Source organism: Heteronotia binoei, chromosome 1, assembly GCF_032191835.1.
Source record: "Heteronotia binoei isolate CCM8104 ecotype False Entrance Well chromosome 1, APGP_CSIRO_Hbin_v1, whole genome shotgun sequence".
Taxonomy (NCBI): domain Eukaryota; kingdom Metazoa; phylum Chordata; class Lepidosauria; order Squamata; family Gekkonidae; genus Heteronotia; species Heteronotia binoei.
In genome coordinates, this window is record NC_083223.1 from 229,890,093 (window position 1) to 229,905,455 (window position 15,363).

General features: G+C 42.2%; 1 protein-coding gene across 6 annotated transcripts in view; it reads right to left on the bottom strand.

Annotated features, from left to right (window-relative positions):
* The window catches only part of NRXN1 (neurexin 1), a 1,496,060-nt gene that overhangs the window by 1,069,959 nt on the left and 410,738 nt on the right, over positions 1-15,363 (bottom strand). The window lies entirely within an intron of this gene.

Consider the following 15,363-nt stretch of genomic DNA (forward strand, 5'->3'; position numbering starts at 1 on the left):
AGAAATACATTACTAAATACTTGGATAAAATACAAGAAATACGGGGACGAGAGAAAACCATTATGGATAGTGCCAGCAGAAGTAATAAAAATAACAGCTGATTCTGAAGAAAAAAGAGAAATGTCATATAACCAACTGCTTAAGATTCAAGGAGACAAAATTGAATTAAAAACCTCAGAAGAGCTAAATAACAATTATGATTGGTTTCAAATGCAACAAATTAAAAGTTTGATGGAAAATGACATAAAATCAGAGGGGATTAGACGAGAACAAACAGAACTGGAAAGAGTCCTGTTAGGTGACAATGAAAAATTGATATCAAAAGTATATAAGTTATTATTGAAATGGTCTACAGAAGAAGAAGTAGTAAAGTCTCAAATGGTCAAATGGGCAATTAATGTGAATAGAGAAATACAAATGGAAACATGGGAGCACCTCTGGAAGAACTCAATGAAGATATCAACTTGTCAAAGCATTAAGGAGAACTGTTTTAAAATGATGTATAGGTGGTATATGACTCCGAAAAAATTGGCTAAGATAAGTAAGAAAATGTCGGATAGATGTTGGAAATGTAAAAAACATGAAGGTTCTTTCTTCCATATGTGGTGGACATGTGAAAGAGCGAAAGAATTCTGGAAGATGATACAACAAGAAATCACCAAAATTTTGGGCTATGATTTTAAGAAAATTGCAGAGACGTTTTTACTTGGATTACAATTAGAAAAATACCCAAAAGAAGACAGGACTTTAATTTGGTACCTGTTATCAGCTGCTAGGACTTTGTATGCGCAGCTTTGGAAGCAAGAAAAAATACCAGAGAAATGGGAATGGACCATGAAAGTTTTATCGTGGTGTGAAATGGACAAATTAACCAGAACACTAAGAGACTATGATTTAGAGATATTCAAAAGGGAGTGGAGAAAATTTAAAGGATATATGGAGAAAACTTGGAAAGTAAAGAAATATTGGACATTTTTTTAGTTGTAAGAATATATATACGGAACTTTGAGCAATCAGAAGTGCCTTTAAGTATGGATTTGAACTTATAACCTCGGGGAAGTCAACATTGGAGGGAGGGGGGATGGAAATGTCTTTTGAAAAGTTTTTAGAACTATGTAATACTTGATGTTGTAGGGATGGAACAACATACAGTTTTAAGTCTTGGGAATGTCTCAGCAGACTATATATCATAGTCAAACAATTTCTTCCAGTAAAATGAAAAAGTTAGAAATGTTTTCCAGCCCACTAATGAAAGAAACAAATAGCGAGAGAGTGAAACTTGAAGTTGTTATTGTCATGGTTTGAATTGTCCAAACAATGTTAGCACTGATTCTCAGAAACAGATTTCTAATTAACTGAACCAAATCATATTGTTTAAAGTTGGAAAAACTCCTAGGAACTGGTAATAATCTAGATTCATAAAGGAGATGCTACCTCCTAGAGCTCTGATGTTGGGGGGGAATTCTTTCAGGAAAGGCTCAGGGAACTTCACAGTAAACCTGTTCTGGAGGGGGCTGCACTCCTGCTGAAGGAGCAGGTTCAAAACCTGGGGATACTGATATACAGCTGAATGCTCAGGAAGGCTCCTCTGTGGCATGCAGTGTTTTGTTTGGTTTTAAATCAGCATTTAGCTGATATGCCAACCAATGCTCCCTCTAAGCTGTTAAGTCTTGTGAGCAAAAATTCAACTTTGTGAGCTACTGGAATAAAATTGTGGGCTACTGATGATAAAACTGTGAGCTACTGCATAAATTACTTTGCTCTAGGGGCCATTTTTCCTGATCTAAGACAAAAATGTGTGAGCCGGAGGCTAAAAAACTTTGATCTAGAGGCTAAAAAAATTAGAGGGAACACTGATGCCAACTAGGGTTGTTCCCTGAAAAGCATGATCTGGCCATAATGACACATACTTTGATGATATTCAGGTTAGATTATTGCAATGTACTCCAAGAGGGGCTGCCTTTGAAAATAGTTTGGAAACTTCAGCTGTTCACAAATGTTGTGGCCAGTCTAATGTCAGGAGGTGGTTACAGGGATTGTATCTCTCCTGTTATGAAAGATCTGCACTGGCTGCCCATTTGCTTTTTTTGGAACAATTCAAAGTGTTGGTTCATACTTTAAATTTTATTCATTTATGTTATTTATAGTGCCCCTTTCTCATTAGGAAGTAAGGAGGATTACAGAGAGTAAGTCAATGCAATCAACAAGATGGAACATTCAATAAAAAATGAAATAGGACTTCGCAGGGCTTTTTTTGAGCCAGAATGCACTGGAACACTGTTCCGGCTGGCTTCAGCAGCATTCTGGCTGCCTTGGCCAGCGTTCCAGAAAAGCCCAGGGAGCTTCAGGGAGCTCAGCCACGCATGCACAGCAGCCTCCCGACCTCTTGCTGTCCAGCGGGGATCCAGAGGTGCAGCCACATGCATGTGGCAGCCTCCCGCCCTCGAGCTGTCCAGCAAGGGTTTGGAGGCTCAGCCATGCACATGCGGCAGCCTCCCACACTTACACTGTCTGGCAGGGATCTGGAACCCCAGCTGTACGTGTGCGGCAGCCTTCTGCCTTCACACTGGCCAGCAGGACTTAGGAGGCCAGCCACGCCAGGGCAGCAGCCTCCCAACAATGCTGAGGTTCAGGAGGCCAAGCTGCACTGAGTTCAGGTAAGTTGCTCCCATCCCCTCTCTTCCGCCTCTTTCTTCCCTCTCTTTCTTCTTCCCTCCCTCCCTCCCTTCCTCTCTCTCTCTCTCTCTTTCTTTTTCTTTCTTTCCAACTCTCCCCCTTTCATTGATTCATTTTTTTCTTTCTGTCAGTCTTTCTTTGTTCTATTTGCTTTATTTTCCACACCCCCACTCTTTCTTTCTTCCTGTCAGTTTTCTGTCAATATTTCTTCTTCCCTGTTTGCCTTATTTCCCACCTCCCCCATCTCTCTCTCTCTCCCCCTTTCATTCATTCATTTTTCTGTCAGTCTTTCTTTTTCTCTATTTGCTTTTTTCCCCACTCCCACACTCTTCCTTTCTTTCTGTCAGTTTTTCTGTCAATATTTATTTTCCTCCGTTTGCCCTTATTTCCCACCTCCCCCATCTCTCTCTCTCTTTTTCTAATTCCCCCCCCCCCTTTCATTCATTTATTTTTCTGTCAGTCTTTCTTTTCCCCTATTTGCTTTATTTCTCTTTTTTTCTTTCTTTAAGCACTACACCATACTGGCTCTTGTGATCGAGTTTTGTGTTGGAATTTGATTTTTTTTTCTGAGATGGCTATGTATGGTTATATATGTGTGTGTGTGTGTGTGTGTGTGTGTGTGTGTGTGTGGATTTTTTCGAATGCTAAAATATCTTTTTTGAGGTGTGGTGACCAGAATTGTACACACCTAAAAAAACATATTATAGCACTTTTGGTGATGTCAGAGGTGTGGCTTAGTATGCAAATGATGGTGATGTCAGAGGTGTGACCTCGCATACTAATGAGTTCCTGCTGGGCTTTTTCTACAAAAAAGCCCTGAGACTTGGGTTGTAGAACCCACCAGAAGTCTAAAAAACAAAACCAAAGCAAAGCATAAGTGTTAACATGGCACGTTATATGATGATTCAACAATTGGATCCAACCCACAGCAAACTATACACATAGCAGTCCAGACCACAGTCCCCAATAATTTATCCACATAACTTTGTGAAGCCTTTTGTAACAATTACCCTGCTGCTTGCATTAAAAAGCCCTCTCGGTAATTCAGTTTTGCATATTTTGTGAAAAGCCCAGAGAGTGAGAGACTTTTTGACCTCAGGCAGGACATTCCACCATGTGAGTGCCACAACAGCCCTAAAGGGCTTGGGACCTAGGAGCCTGAAGGACTTACTCCTTCCACACTATCCAGCCCACCAGTTTAGATCAGCCTCTCCCAGTCTTCAGAGGCAGGGCACATGTGTAACCCAAATTGCCTGTCTCCATTTAGATGAGGGAATTAGTGAGAAGACTAAGCTGGCAAAATGGGTGTACCAAGCGGGATCCACACCTGCTGAGCTTGAATTCAGCAAGAGCTCGCAGGAGACTGCTCCTGAACCTCCAACCAGGGTCTGCATGCAGTGGGGAATTCTCTCCCCACTGCACACATATTCTGGGGCATATGCAAATGAGATATGCTACTGAGTTCCTGCACCTTTCTTTCTACAAAATGACCCCTGTACACTTGTATATACCAGGGTCAGCCTCAAAGAGAAAAATTCTTAAAATGATCAAGACCAAGTGAGAAGGAAATTTGTTTTACGGAAAAACACTAGTTAAATCTAAAAACATACACATTAAAGCAATCAAATAACACACACAAACAAGGCTACAGAGAAATGGAGGTGCTTAGAGACATAGAGAGAATTATGAGGTGATATTTACCATCCAAATGTGCAAAAGTCCATGGAAGTGAGATCATGAATGACCAGCGTATCATGAACAAAGGAACCCAAATTGAGAATTTGGGGTCGCTACTCTGTTAGGCACCCTCAAGTTACATCACAGAGCTGTGGCTGGGCAGCCATTTTTAATAGACTAAAGAAGGTAACCTGAGGGGCTGGATTATGGGTCTGAACAAAAGACTATGAGGTTTCCCAAACTCTGATCAAAAGCTGTAATGGCAACTTAGTAGGTATATCCTGGAGTGTACATATAGGGTTGATGGCTGCTACTAATACTTCAAAGTTAGTATCTTTTTGGTAACCCAGAAGATCTGCTTTCCAGAGAAATGTTTAAAGGAAGTTTGGTCCAGGAAAGGGGCCATAAAGGACAGGCATAGGTGTTTTGCAGAGAATTGTTGTTAAAAAGATTTACATTTCAAAGAGACAAAGGAATTTCCATACTGGGACTTGCTGGAATGCTGAGAACTCTGAAACTTATCGGGGGGGGGGGGGGAGGGAGCAGACTGCACATAGAAAAGACAGATGTTCTGTTTCCACAACCTCCATGTTTTAGGCAAGCTCTGATGATCATGTGTGTACCCTTCAGGATTTACACACAGACCCAGGAGCAGTGCTTTAGGGAACCCTGGGGTCATTCAGAGGTGGGGGTGCCTGTAATGCAGGTGTAGCAAAGACAGGACATTTCCTGTGGAGACTCCTTGCCCTTGGAACCCCCACCCAGTTGAGGCTCACCTGACACTTAAGTTACTATCTTTTAGGCTCCAAGACAAAACATATTTCCCCCCCTAGGCTTTTATCTTTTCAGCTATTTTATGGTCTCCTAGCTTGAGATCTGTTTTATGGATAGCTTTATGCTATTTGATGTCCTTAGGCTTGTTTTAATAGCTTGTTTTTGTATATTGATCATTTATTATTTTACTTTTAAGCCACTTTGAGCAAGACTCTGAAGAGATAGCATGGAATATAGTAAATAAATAAATGGACCTTAAAAATGAAGGTGACTGCAAATGTGTCATGTTTGGGCAATCCTGTGTTTTGTTTTAAACAGCACAGAGAAGCGTGCTGGAAATATTTAACAGTCTACTACATAGTAGTCCTTTAAATATAAGAGAGTGATCCTATGATGCACAGTTCCAAGGGATTGATTATAACGCATAGTCCCAAGGGAATGAATACAACAACCCTAGTAAAGATACAGTAATAATACTAATGCAAGTAAATCTTATTTTGAAACTAGAACTAAACAAATGGACACCGAGGAGTATGTGTGTGTGTGGGGGGGAGGGGTCTCAAGCAAATCCTCCTAACTTGAAATTCCATTTGAAAAGAAAATCAAATTTATATTCTCTTAATTAACACCTCCCTCAAGAATCTGGCAAGAGCCCCATGGCACAGAGTGGTAAAGCTGCAGTACTGCAGTCAGAGCCCTCAGCTCACGACCTGAGTTCGATCCCAGCGGAAGCTGGTTTCAGGTAGCCGACTCCAGATTGACTCAGCCTTCCATCCTTCTGAGGTCGGTAATATGAGTACCCAGCTTGCTGGGGGGAAAGTGTAGATTACTGGGGAAGGCAATGGCAAACCACCCCGTAAAAAGTCTGCTGTGAAAACGTTGTGAAAACAATGTCACCCCAGAGTTGGAAATGACTGGTGCTTGCACAGGGGACTACCTTTACCTTTTTACAAGAATCTGGCAGCCACAGTTGCAGCTGGTTCATGTGCTCAAGGGAGCTTTGGGTACATGTTTTGCAAAGGCCACCTTTCAATGTTTCATTGCAAATCAGTTTTCAAAGATTCAAAAGCAGTTTGTGAAATGGTGTGAGGAGGATCTGTTCAAAAGTGGGGTGTGATTCTAATTCCCAGCTGGAAGATCTTTGGAAGACATTACAGGCAAAAACCCAACTGTATCCAGCAAGCAGATATTTAACATTATTGCATTAAAAAGCAACAAAACAGTGCCTTGTGATGGATGGTTCTGTGTCCCTCTTAATGTGGGTGGGTCCCTTGAGTTATTACACTGAAACTGAGGTTGATTTCATATATGTCAGATAATACACTTTTGTTGCACTTTAGCAATCATTTGCAACTTGTATGAAAGAAGAAAATCCACTTGCAAATGATAGCTAAAGGGCACTGAAAGTGAATTACCCAATATATGTGAAAACAGTCAGAGTTCATTTTTCCTTGCGTTCATATGCCAGAGATACAACAAGAGGACAAGGAGTCCTGGCCCTGGATTTAAGCGGATTTAAAAGCATCATTTGTAGTGAAATTCTATTAACAAAATGTGAAAGTTTTAAAAATCCAAAAACTTCAAAGTTTCAAATTCATCAGAGACTTTTGAATTTGTGTAAAAAATGTGTACATCAAACTTGCCACCAAGAATTTGCACAACGAAGCTCTTCACAGAACATTTGTATTACCAGGTTATGTGTTGAACTAGATTTCATCAACCACTCTGCAGCAAAGATGTGAAATTACTTTGGCTAAAAATGTTTCTAGAGAGCTTAAAAAGGATGAGTGCTTTATTCCATTTCTTATTTCTGTGACAATAATTCATTTTTTTAAAGAAAGCTTCTAAAGAGTCATTCATATTTGGAGAGCTACCTGGATACGGTTCTTTAAAATCTGCCCTTTTCAGACAACTGCGTTATCTATGAATATATAGTATTAAATTAACTCCAAGAAGTACAACAGCAAATTCAAAGAAGCATAATCTTTGAATATTTTTGCGATGTTTCAGAATGTTACACTAAGGCATACAGATCTTATACTGTTTAATTTATGGCTTTCATTCTACTTTGCAATGAGCAGATTTCTCCATTATATTAATTTATTCTAGAGTTTTGCTCTGAACTGTGTTCCACCATTCTTTAGTTCTAACAGGATTTCTGAAATTAATTCTAGAATGGGAACATGTACATTTAGTTGCAGCTTACATTTCTTTCTGGGTATTGTTTTTTCTTCCATGTTGCACACTGATAAAACTCTGAAAAAAATAACTGTGATGTAACTTAAGATACAATTACATTGAGACTGCTCCCCTCCCCTGCCCTAGTGTTTTATCAATGCACACAAGTACATGCACACATTGATGAAACACCACATCACAATTGCTTTTCTGCAGTGTTTATCAATGCACATGCACACATTAATAATTCAGCGAAAGATCCACACAGACATTCCCCTGCAGCCATTATGAAGAATCTTCTTTAAACCAGATTGAAGTAAATTTATTTTTTGATCCAATTTAAACTGCAGGAATGTTGTCAGTCATGCTCAGAATGACTACAATGTATTCTGGATGTTCCTTTAAATGAGAGGACTTTCTGTCCTCCATGTAAGAAAAAATCTCCTTGAACAAGCAGCACATGATTGCACCTGCACAGTACTGGGTATTCCAAGCAGGACAGTGGCCAAGAGATATATCCAGGACTTCTGATTTCCCATGAAGTCAAGCATAGCAAATACATTACTGCATTATTACTTTTTGCATTACTATACTGCAGGGGTCCTCAAGCTTTTTGAGAAGAAGAAGAATTGTGGATTTATACCCCGCCCTTCTCTCTGAATCAGAGACTCAGAGCAGCTTACAATCTTCTATATCTTCTCCCCCCACAACAGATACTCTGTGAGGTGGGTGGGGCTGGAGAGAGCTCTCACAGCAGCTGCCTTTTCAAGGACAACCTCTGCCAGAACTATGGCTGACCCAAGGCCATTCCAGCAGGTGCAAGTGGAGGAGTAGGGAATCAAACCCAGTTCTCCCAGATAAGAGTCCACGCACTTAACCCACTACACCAAACTGGCTCTCAGGTACCGGGTTTGATTCCCCACTCCTCCACTTGCACCTGCCGGCACCACTGGAATTCTGAAACAGTGTGGTGGACACAGCCATAAAATAGCTGCCACAAAATAGCTACTGCAGAAGGTGATGTCAGTCACAAAATGAGTGCCAAAGCTTACTTCAATCACATAGGCCGTTTTCCCACTTACCTTACCCTGGAGCGACGTCCCTCTTCACCGCGCTGCGTCTGCGCGGATTTCGCACAAACTGCTGCGCAGCACCAGGAAGAGCCGCGTAGTCCCGGGGCTTTTGCGTCGCAAATGTAAACTGCTTTTTGGCGGTTTACATTTGCGACGCAAAAGCCCCGGGACTACGCGGCTCTTCCTGGTGCTGCGCAGCAGTTTGTGCGAAATCCACGCAGACGCAGCGCGGTGAAGAGGGACGTTGCTCCGGGGTAAGGTAAGTGGGAAAACGGCCATAGAGAAGATTTTTGTGCTGTAATGACAGCTGCAGGAGAAAGCAACGCTTTTAAAAGTTGGCACAACCAATCAGAAGCCTTGTTGGGCAAAAGCCTCACTTTCAAAAAATGCTTGGTGAGCTCCAGGTGTCTGTGGTCACCATGATGCCCATGGGAATTGTGGTGGGGAACCCTGTTATATTGATCTTAGTGGAATGCCTCACAATTGCCTATCCAGGTTTCTTTACATTTAACGAACTGTCTGATTCACTGACGTTGTGTTCCAACTGATTCAGTATGAACGTTGCAGTGTGGTTTGATAAGGCTTGCAACTGGGATAAGTAAGGGTGCTTAAGAATGTGCCCAGCTCAGTTCCATCAGGGGAGAGTTCCTTGTTTAATACATTCCAGAATGGGGATCACACTCTGTGTTACTTAATGAAAGCCAATGTGTCAATAGCGGCAGCTCTACATGATCTCTAAGACAAAAGTACAGGATTTAGAATGGAACATAAGAAAATGTTGATGTAGAATGTGGGGTGCAAATCAGTAGTTCTCACATGCAGGCCAGTATCAAATTGGGTGATTACAGATGGGCACTTTGGGCCTCTGAAATCAACCAAAAAAATCCTTCCACACACAAACATTTGCCACCTGTTCACGTCCCATACTCCGTCCTCTGCAATGCAACTAAAAAAACTACCACTTCCAAAGTGGTAGCAAATTTTTGAGCTGCACGCCAGTCGCAAGTGCCAAGCCGCCCCAAGCTGCATCTGGCTTTTAAAAAATGAAAACTGTTCTGTGTGCATAAGCACATGTGTGTTGAAAATGTATGGGGAAGCTGAATGACAGGAATGATGCGCAACAGCCATCGGAACACGCCCTTGTCGCCCCATGGATGGGATGGGGACAGCTTGCGGAGGAGCATGTGAAGGCTTCAGGACAGCTCTTTTTCAGCCATCCTGATTTGGGACACCTCCCAAAGCATCTGTTATCACCCATTGTATTGCAAATACATGACAGCCAAGTATGTCAGTTGAGAGATTACTAAATTGAGACTAAAAAAAGCATAGGATCATTTCAACACCCTTTCCTCCTCCATGATTGTGTGTGTGTGTGTGAAAGAAGTGTGTTTTTAAATTCTTCAAAGGTCAATGATTGGACTGTACTCTGGAGCCTGACAGGAATCTACAAAGCATCACACAGGCTTTTCTAGGTTTCTTTGCAGCAATGAGCGAGGAAAGCCATGCAGTCAGTTTCAAACACTGATAGATTCTTGGAACTGGGGGTTGGGGGTGGGGTGGGGAAGATGCTTCAGCTGAAATAGCAAAGAATGAAAGGTTTGACAAGGAAAAGAGAGCCTCCTGAGAAGATTTAATTGAACTTTGCCATTCCATCTCTCCAAACACTTGAGTAATTGCAAAATGTGCACCCTGGAAATTGTGCCTTGGAATGTTTTATAAACAGTCTTAAATAGCAACTAAATGGAATAATTTCTCCTCACATTGCTTTTTTTAAAATGGAAGGGGGGAGTTCTGTCACTAAAGAAATTGCATTTGTTATTGCAACAGAAATGGATTCCCCCGTTAAAACTCTGCTGAGGTAAAATAAAATAAATAAATGAAGCTGCCTCTCCATTCAACTATTAAAATTAAGAGGTTGAATACTGATGTATTGGTTCAAGGAAAATACTTATTTTTTTCCTCCCTCTTCTTGCTATTGGGAAACTAACTAACTAACAGCAACAACAGCATGGCACAGCTCAGTCTCATCAGATCTTAGAAGATGAGCAGGGCCTCAACTTGGGACATACCACCAAGGAAGACAATGGCAAATCACCTCTACTTCTTACTTGTCTTGAAAGCTCCTTGCTGACGTAACCATCAGTCAGTTGCAACTTGATGGAACTTTACACATGCAATACTAGGGTTGCCAAGTCCAATTCAAGAAATATCTGGGGACTTTGGGGATGGAGCCAGGAGACTTTGGGGGTGGAGCCAGGAGACATTGGGGTGGAGCCAGGAACAAGGGTGTGACAAGCATAATTGAACTCCAAGGGAGTTCTGGCCATCACATTTAAAGGAACCGCACACCTTTTTAAATTTCTTCCTTCCATAGGAAATAATGAAGGATAGGGGCACCTTCTTTTGGGGCTCATAGAATGGGACCCCCTGGTCCAATCATTTTGAAACTTGGTAGATACTTTGGGGAGAGTCACTAGATACTATACTGAAAATTTGGTGCCTCTACCTCAAAAAACAGCTCCCCCAGAGCCCCCAAAACCTCCAGATCAATTCCCCATTATACCCTATGAGAATCAATCTGCACATAGAGAATAATGTGAGGAAAAGCCCCCTACTTTTCATACATGTGAACATCATGATCACCAGCATGGTTGCCAGGGTGCCTGGAGATTTGACTCTCACACCTCTGCTCTAAGAAGTGGACTTTGCTTGCAGTTTCTGGCTTATGTGGATACCATAAGCCTCAGCTTTGCATTCTACGTCTCTGAAGACATGCTCCAGCTGCTCCTTGTGTGCCCAGTCTTGGCCACTGCAGTGGAAGAAGCCACCATGTTTCCAGCCTGGCTCCATGGACCTAGAGCTAACAACAGCAGAATCCAGCTTGCTTTCCTGACCCAAGCTTACCCTGCCAGGCTGAACTCATTCCTTCTTAGTGGGAAAGTCACACGTACACACCCTGAGCCTGCAAGCAACCCATCTGTTTTAAGAATGGATTAATAGCTCCACTGTTGATCCTAATTGCTCAGCAATGCCAGAACAATAAATCTTGCCCAGCAGAAGATGAGAAAGAGGAAGGACATCTCCTGTCTTCATCAAGTCTTTTGTCTAACCCGGGTGGTACCTAGGCCAGCATTTGATTACCTATTGTCACCCTCCTAGTTAATCCCATTTAAACTTAAGTATCCAGCCATTCCCATTCTTACTCCAGTCTAAGTACCCTGGGGCCAACCCAGGCAACATTGCAGCTTGGAAATTTCCAGGTTCACTGGACTAAGGTGAAGTTCATTGGCCAAAGCAGGCATCCAATTAGGTGTCAGTAAGGAATGTCCAGCCTTCTTGAACCTCCCATCTCTCCTCCCTTGGACCTCCCAGCACCTGAGGGGTCTAAGAGAGTCTATTTAACCTCTGACCCAACTCCACTCATGTGTGCTTTCTATTCAGCAACCCCTATTACCCGCTGTCTAGATCCATCCCCAATTCTGGCCACAGTGTTGGGTCCATTTCCCCTGTCCTCTTAAGTCGCCATTGGAAACCTTCCTGGAAGACTACGATGGTAAATATTACCCTGTCTGTTTATCCATATATGTTCCCCTATTGATCTATCTATATTTCCTAGACCTGTGTGAATGTGTGAGTGTTTTGTATTTTTACCTTGTATGAAAGAAATATTATTCTAAATAAATTACAATTGATTTTTACTAAATTAGAGTCTCTTATTGAGCATTGACTCTCTGAACGGTTGAGCCTGGTATACAATTGATAACAAAGATTCCTTTTTGGGGCTAACTGTCTCTCAATCTAATTCCCCAATCTCATTTTGAGAGCAGTTTCCCTAACAATAATGCTCAGTAGACGTGTCCCCCCCCCCATTTCTGGCGACTCTGAAGGGGATTGGCCTTTCTACTCATGAGTTGCTGCCAACTTCTTCAAAGTAACACAGACACACCATCCCAAGAGGAAGCCTTTCAATCAGCGACTGAAGCTTCCGGAGGTAGAAATGCACATGGTCCTCCGGGGGCGGAGCTCCTCCCCGCCAGCCAGACTTCCCAAGGAGACGCCACCCGGCAGCCGGGGAGGATGCAAGGACTACAAGTCCCAGCATGCATCTCGCAAAGGGAAGCCGGACTGGAGTGAACATACATACGAAGCTGCCTTATACTGAATCAGACCCTTGGTCCATCAAAGTCAGTATTGTCTTCTCAGACTGGCAGCAGCTCTCCAGGTCTCAAGCTGAGGCTTTTCACACCTATTTGCCTGGACCCTTTTTTGGAGATGCCAGGGATTGAACCTGGGACCTTCTGCTTACCAAGCAGATGCTCTACCACTGAGCCACCGTCCCTCCCCAATAGTGAATAGCAGGCCGGCGGTAGGCGGGTCTTTGTGACCCGGAGGAAGGGAGAAGCCTGAAGCCAGGCAGGAAAAGAGACACGGCGCCATTCCACCCCCCCCATCCCTCACCCCCGCTTCCAGATTTTTAGAGAGCAGGGGATTAGGCTGCTAATCCAGGGGTCCCCCGGCAGGGCGGAGGGTTTGCAAAGCCTATGCAATACATAACTGCAGGCATTACCATGAGGCCAAGAACTGAGCCTTTTGTGCTTATATTTAGTGAAAAATCATCAGTTAGGTGATCTCAACACAAACACCCATAGAATTCTCAATGTTACTGCAACTGTTGCCAGAATTGTAAAATCATACAAGTAGCAAGGATATGAAAATGACAGTGATTCTGTGGTCCAGGATATGCTTCCAAGAAGGTCTTGATATCATACAGAACCTCCTCTAAAAGGGAACTTCCATATACAGAGGCAGCAGGCCTTGCTGAACTAACAGATCCTTGGTCATATTTAGCAAGACTCTAATCAAAAATTTCAGGCATATTTGAATGTTGCTTCTAAGCTAAAATAACTGAAGAATTATACAGGAAGCAACCTCCCCCCACATTAAGAGATACATTGAACAACCTCATTCTCAAGTCAGCACTCTAAGCACAGAAGTCCATTTAATTATTTTATTCATTTATTTATCATGACACATTCTTTTGCAGCACTAGGCTAAACTTATTTCAGTGGGAGAGAGTAAATCAAGAACTCTGTAACAATACAATCTTTCTAAGTTCATTAACTTCAAGGAGATAGAAAGGTATAGGTGTTTAGGATTTCACTGAAAACTGCTTAACTTCAGCTGAATTGCTGTTTATGGACTGGTTAACTCATGACAGAGTACACAGACAAGGCCTGGGGTCCTCATCCTGTATTCAGGAACATAGTCACAAATGAGTTCATCAGTTTTTGTGTGTGATGCTGTATTCAGGTTGTGACTGTGGTACCTTTGGAGACATGGTTTCGGCCTCCCCTCCATGCTGCTTTCCTGATCTGAAATTCCTGGAGAGTGTTATTTGCCTGCTGGGGAATCACGTGGGTTTTCTCAGTGGGCTAAATAGTGCTGTCCTGGAGTGTGCACGCAGGAATTGAGGAACTCAAGTGTGACTGTTACACAGGACACAGGGTAGGTACCTTGGACCCAATCTGCCTACTTGGTAAAGCAGACAGCACACTAGCTACTTTCAGAAACCTAGTTATAACTGTGTTAAAAGAGGGTCTCCCTCCTCCCATTGATACATCTTTATCTTTGGCTACTGTAATGATTCCCTCACTTTATCTTCATGTTTTTAAAATGTTCTTGTATTGGTTGTGCCGTGTTGTGCACAATACAATATTATAGTGTTCTGTGTTAATAGCAGGATTATTTTCTTTTCTATTGTATCCTTGCTCTGGTTTTATCTTCTCAAGGTCAACATATTCTCCTCTGTGTATGAAGCTGTGCTCTGAATTCTTTTCCCTCTTTAAATGTAACAGTGCTCTTTCTTCTTTCTTCCTAATTCCCCGGCATGTTTAACATTCTAATCAGGGTGCTCAAAGCCATCTCCTAATACAATCTAACACTCTGAATAAAATCCACCCATCTAACATTACTTTGTTCCTGTTTATTTTATGAACTCTCCACAGAAAGTTAATTTTGCAATCAATCCCATTAGGTTTCCCAGTAATAATGACCAGAGATAAGAAAATGCGGAGAGATTTCCAACTTTATGATCTACATTCTCGCTGCTGTTCTTAAACCATTACATATTATCAACAGTGCATTCCTAACAGGTTTCTTTTCCCTAGTGTAACAGAGTCCCTTTGCAATAATATAACCAAATTAACCTTGTTGTTTCATTGCTTGTTGCATTGACTGGCCACTGAAGGTAGAAATTAAATTTATTTAAAATAATTTTAGTTCATCTTTCTGCAAAAAGAGGACTTGGGGTGGCTTGCAATACACCGTGAAGCTAAGCAATTAGAACCTACCTGAAACACAGATTAAAGGTTTTAGGCCATATTTATCTGCTGGAAAGCCCACTGTTGTGTATGTGGACTCATGTGAATGTTCTTTACCAGTGTTCCTGTCTGGCCCATTGGAACTTTAAGGACTGAGCTTGGGGACTCTAGAAAAATGGACAGTAGGATCCAAACCCCAGCTGCCCTTGTCCAACCAGAAGCCCCCTGGTGGTTCTAACGATCCAATGGTGTCCTATTGAGGGAACCCAGGACTTGCAGGAACCCTGGATATATAGTTGGCCCAGTTTAGTCAGTCTTCTTAGCCATTAGTTATCATGCTGTAACTCAATAAAGAGCTATGATCATGGCAACTTCGTCTCTTCTATGTGTTGAACCCACTATATTATACCCACCTAATGACATAACTTTGTCTTAAACTACTGCCAAAATACTATTAATGTGAGGGCCTTCCTGACCTGCTCTACTCTAAGTAGGTCTTGGTCTTATACATGAAGTTGCCACCCAGGGATATATTGGAAGAGATGGTCCTGAAGACATGTGGCTCCTAGATCACAAAGGCTTTTACAGATCATAACCCTGTTTTTAGTAAGAGATCGGGGACAGGTAGGACTTTTGTCCAGCAAGGCTTCTGATGGAATACCAGA